This window comes from Cyprinodon tularosa, unplaced genomic scaffold (assembly GCF_016077235.1).
Source record: "Cyprinodon tularosa strain WSP-4 unplaced genomic scaffold, ASM1607723v1 ctg366, whole genome shotgun sequence".
Classification (NCBI taxonomy): Eukaryota; Metazoa; Chordata; class Actinopteri; order Cyprinodontiformes; family Cyprinodontidae; genus Cyprinodon; species Cyprinodon tularosa.
Window position 1 is genome coordinate 347,830 of NW_024039081.1, and position 6,035 is coordinate 353,864.

The following is a 6,035-nucleotide window of genomic DNA, read 5'->3' on the forward strand; positions in this document are numbered from 1 at the left end:
GATGGTCATGGTCAGTGGTTTTCCAGGAGTAATGAAGGTTTCCCACAGATTGTTCACTCATCAGCCTGATGCGTAACCGTTTTCAGAGGAATCACACTATTTAGTCTCACACATTCCCAGAGATGTCAAAAATATTAATGTTTATTACTCTAATATAAACACAACATATAAAACACTTTTGTAGAAGTTAGAGGATCAACTTCAGCTTTTTACTCAAGTAAAAGTACCATTTTTAAAACTACTTAAAGTATAAAAGTAAAAGTAAAGCAGGAAAAACTGTTAAAGACAGAAGCTTTACTGCTCTACCGTATTAAAGGAACATTTTTCTATAATTCTGGATGATAACTTCCTTATATTTAATTTTCTTAGTTTTATAAATAATGGTAACGGTGTCAAATTTAACTTTGCATCTAGAAAAACTGTTTATTTTGGTAGGTGGTGAGCAACAAGTTGGGGCAGCACCGATTTGAACCACAAAGACATTCATTTTCTGGATGAAACTAATTATTTTGATGGTTTTTACACTGCAAAAAATCTAGATAACTCATTCTTTCTTAAAATAAGTGCATTTGTTCTTGAGTTGAGGAGGTAAAAGAAACATTTTGCCAATGGAACGAGAAAATTTACACTTAAAATAAGAAAACACAATTGCATTGTCTTATTTCAAGTGCATGTTATCTAGTTATCTTATTTTAGGAGTAAAGATACTAATTGCATTGGCAAATCCTCATATTTACCTGCTCAAATTAAGGGTAAATACACTTATTTAAGACATTTTTACTTATTTCTAGATCGTTTTTGCAGTGTATTAATGTTTATTACTCCAATATAAATCCTACTGTTTAAAAACACTTTTGTAGAAGTTAGAGGATCAACTTAAGCTTTTTACTCCAGTAAAGGTGTAAAAGTACCATTTTAAAAACTACTTAAAGTATAAAAGACAGAAGCTTTACTGCTCTACCGTATTAAAGGAACATTTTTCTATAATTCTGGATGATAACTTCCTTATATTTAATTTTCTTACTTTTATAAATAATGGTAAAGGTGTCAAATTTAACTTTGCATCTAGAAAAGCTATTTATTTTGGTAGGTGGTGAGCAACAAGTTGGGGCAGCACCGATTCGAACTACAAAGAAATTCATTTTTTGGATGAAACTAATTTTTTTGATGGTTTTTACACTGCAAAAAATCTAAATCTAGATAACTCATTCTTTCTTAAAATAATTGCATTTGTTCTTGAATTGAGGAGGTAAAAGAAACATCTTGCCAATGGAACAAGACAATTTACACTTAAAATAAGAAAACACAACTACATTATCTTATTTCAAGTGCATATTATCTAATTATCTTATTGTAGGAGTAAAATTACTCATTCCATTGGCAAATTATCTAATTTACCTACTCAAATTAAGGGTGAATACACTTAATTTAAGAAATTTTTACTTATTTCTAGATCGTTTTTGCAGTGTATTATTTTAATACCAAAAGGCCATAATGAAAAAGAGCTTAAATGAAGCAAAACTAATGAGTCCATTTTTAAAATCTAATGATTAGCAGTAAAAAGTTTAAAAAAATAATGACTCCAGTAAAGTATAGATAGCAGACATTTCTATTTAAGTATAACGAAATATTTGAACTTTATTTGCTGATTCCTGTCCTGCATGTTTCTGATGAAGGTTTCTGCACTGCAAAAACAACCCAGAAATAAGTAAAAAAATGGCTTAAATTAAGCATATTTAGCCTTAATTTGAGCAGGTAAATAAGATGATTTGCCAATGGAATTAGTATTTTCACTCTTAAAATAAGATAGTTAGATAATATTTGCTTGAAATAAGACGATAAAATTGTTTTTTCTTATTTTAAAAGGAAATTGTCATGATTCATTGGCAAAGTGTCTAACTTACCTCCTCAAATCAAGGAAAAACGCACTTATTTTAAGAAAAAATAACTTATTGAGATTTCTATTTTTCGCAGTGTGATCATTCAGAAAATCCACACTGCAAAAAACATCTAGAAATAAGTAAAAATGTCTTAAATTAAGTGTATTTAGCCTTAATTTGAGCAGGTAAATAAGATGATCTGCCAATGGAATGAGTATTTTTACTCTTAAAATAAGATAATTAGATAATATGCACTTGAAATAAGACAAAGCAATTGTTTTTTTTTTCTTATTTTAGATGTAAATTGTCTTATTCCATTGGCAGAGTGTCTCACTTACCTCCTCAATTCAAGAAATAATGCACTTAATTTGAGCAAAAATTACTTATTTAGATTTCCATTTTTTGCAGTGCAAAAAAATGTGTTAAATAGAAGAAAAAAGACTTAATATCTTGTATTTGATACTGAGCCGTCAATCTCTATAGAAAAAAATCTGAATATTATCGACTACAACAACTTCATTCCAGTTATTTCTGTTTTTTTTGTTTGTTTTTTTTCTGATGTGCTTCAATCAGTGGAAACTTTACTGAAAATAAAATCACGGCCGATCCTTCAGTTTAAATCCATAACATCCCAGAGAAAACACAGCAGAACAGAAAATGATGAGCTTATCTCTGAACATCCTTAATTTTTCCTTCATGAGAAATGAAGAAGTGAGCAGAACAGAAAGCAGCTGATGTTCTGCAGGTTCATCAGATCGACGTCTGTGAAAAAACCAACTAATAATATCATGAAGGTTTCATTCATGCTTCTTATTCTAATAATATCCCATTACTCGGGGTCAAAGGTCATCAGAACCTCTGATCTCTATTCATTCGCTGGATTGCTGATAGGCTGTTGGTAGTACAGGATGCTGTGAGGTCACCAGCAGCCATATTGGTACTCCCCAGTTGAACCGGTCGCAATTTAGACAATATATGCGCTACAGCATCGAACGATGACGATGTTCTCATTTTCGAACTTTTAAAATAAAGATAAATTAATCAATTGGATACACACTTGCACTGGAAAAAATCTAAATCTAGATAAGTAATTTTTTCTTAAAATTAGTGCATTTGTTCTTGGATTGAGGAGGTAAAAGAGACATTTTGCCAATAGAACAAGAACATTAACACTTAAAATAAGAAAACACAATTGCATCGTCTTATTTCAAGTGCATATTTATCTAATTATGTTATTTTAAGAGTAAAAATACTCATTCCATTGGCAAACTATCTCATTTACCTACTCAAATTAAGGGTAAATACACTTCATTTAAGACATTTTTACTTATTTTTAGATAGTTTTTCCAGTGTGCTGTTTGCATAAGTAGATTACTGTAACGTATGATAAAAGAAATCACATTACATAGTCAGTACGAAGTCTATGAAGTTCCTAAATCATGTGATATAACATATTATACAAATCCATCACAATAAAATTAGTTTGTTATCCATCCATCTTCTTCCGTTTATCCGGGGTCGGGTTGCGGGGGTAGCAGCTTCAGTAGGGAGGCCCAGACGTCCCTCTCTCCAGCCACTTGGTCCAGCTCCTCTGGAGGAACCCCAAGGCGTTCCCAGGCCAGCAGAGAAACATAGTCCCTCCAGCGTGTCCTGGGTCTCCTCCTGGGCCTCCTCCCGGTGGGACGTGCCTGGAACACCTCACCAGGGAGACGTCCAGGAGGCATCCTAATCAGATGCTAGAGCCACCTCAACTGGCTCCTCTCGATGTGGAGGAGCAGTGGCTCTACTCTGAGTCCTCCCCGGATGACTGAGCTCCTCCCCCTCTCTAAGGGAGAGCCCACCAATCCGCCTATCGATCTCCCGCTCCATCTTCCCCTCATTCATGAATAAAACCTAAGATACTTAAACTCCTCCACTAGGGGCAGTAGATTTGTTTGTTAATGGAGCGTAATAATGCTACAGTCAGATATTAGGAATATTACAGTATTTAGATCAGGGGTCACCAACCTTTTTAAGGCTGAGGGCTACTTCACGGCTACCGAGTCATAGGAATGGCTACCAATACTGACCTATGAACTGGAGGGATCAGTGTTCACCTACAGTAAATCTCATCCATAAAAACTCATTTTTATTCTTATTTTATTATTTTATTCATTTCTAATGTTCTTTTTAATATTGTCATTTTGAAACCGCTGAAATACGATGAAATAGTTAACATGACGAAATAATACATACATGATTAAAAAGAAGAGCAACAAAATAAAAAAAAATAAACTTAACCCACTGAGTGAGTTCTTCTGTTTTCAGAAGACGAAGAGGGCCCCCCATGTGGCCCTTGAGGGCCCCTTGGTGCCCGCGTTGGTGACCCCTGATTTAGTACATCTGATTATTTACTAAAAGTGCTGAATAGATGATGTACAAGTAATATACATGTATTGATTACATTATTATGGTAAATACAGTAATTTTTATAGCACGACTCTGTGAAAGTGGGGAGTACCAAGATGGCCGCAGGTGACTTCAGTTTTCCGGTTTATCAGTAACCCAGTGAATAATTAGAGATCAGAGGTTCGTCCCTCTTCCTTCAGGGAATTAATTTTAGCAGGAAGGAGGATCTTTGTTCTTCTGTCGGATCTCGTTTGTTTTGTTTTTTTACTAATTCCAAGTAAGAATCTAGAAATGCACCAAAGGTTCAGGCCTATAACCGTTATTTACTGATGCATATATGTTTACCTTTCTTTCCCATAATCCTTTGCTGCATCAGTAGGAACAAATAAATACACACGGATCTGGTTTTACTCATCAGACCAGTTCTGATTAGGGAAATAAGTAAAACCAGAGAAGGATTTTATCGTCCATCCGTAAAGGAATCTGAAGGAAAGCTGTGGAGCTGCTGATCGTCACTGACTCATTTAAACTAACAAACCTTAGATTATGGCAGTTTTCTCAATAAGACTGAAAAATCACTTTAAACTTGTCTGTTATCTGAAAAAAAATCTGTTTCTAAAAATGGTTCAGGTTTATTGTTTGCTTTTAAATTTAACTTAGATTTAATACTTAACAGTCGATGTGAAAATGCGTATTTAGAGAATAAATCGATCAAGAGACGTTTTTTTTCCACCGGTTTCGATTATTCAGTCTCTTTGGTTTCAGGACCTTTCTCAGTCATAATATACTGCCTGTTTTTTTCATAAGAATCAGAATTACTTTATTAATCTTTTGCAAGAAATTATTTTCTTGCAGTGCAGCCGTTTACATAAGAGAGAAAAATAAGATATAAGGATTACAGTAAATAGGATCGACAGTATTTACAATGCTGCTCACTACCAATTTACAATTATTGCGCTTTAGTGAAGTAATGAAATAAATAAATAATGTGTGATTAAATGAGTGTAAGAGAGGTGAATTCTACAGTTTGATGACCAGAGGAAGGAGTGACTTCCTGTGGCGCAGCGCGATGAAACGAGTCTCTGACTGACTGATACACGAGCAGATGCTGCTTTTATGGTCGAAGCCCAAACTCTGGACTGAAGCTGCTTAGGAACAGCTGGTTTTAGGCTCAGTTTTACTGAGATGAGACCAAAAAGAAATAAAATAACTTGTGCAATCTTCTTGAAACAGAAGGTACATGAAGTCTTCAGTTTGTCCAAAAGTGTGAAAGACAAACCGGACACTAAACGTCCACTTACGTCCTTCTTTCCTTTACAGACTGGGACAAAACGAAGCACTTTCCACTAATAAACCATCACTAGATGCCTTATATCTGTTCGCCAAGCTGCGACTTTGTAGTTAGAAATATATAGAACTTGTGGTTTTTTTGTTTTATGTTCTATTTTCTTTTACAACGAATCCTATGATGTCCTTATCGTCTGCAAAATTTCAGCAGAAACATTTGTTGCACATTAATGTTGATGAATGGATGTGAAATGTACCGTTGAAATATGGAAATATATGTACAAACAAGTTATTGTTTTGTTTATATGATTTTTAAAAGTAAAATTGCTGAAGATCAGCAGAAATTCTCTAACATGTGTCTTTGTTCTTTAAATGTTTTATCTTCCAATATTTTTGGCTTCCTTTGAATGTTTAAAGAGGCATCTCTGCTCCCTGAAACCTTTACAATCATTATTAATTTTTATAAAACTACTTTATGTT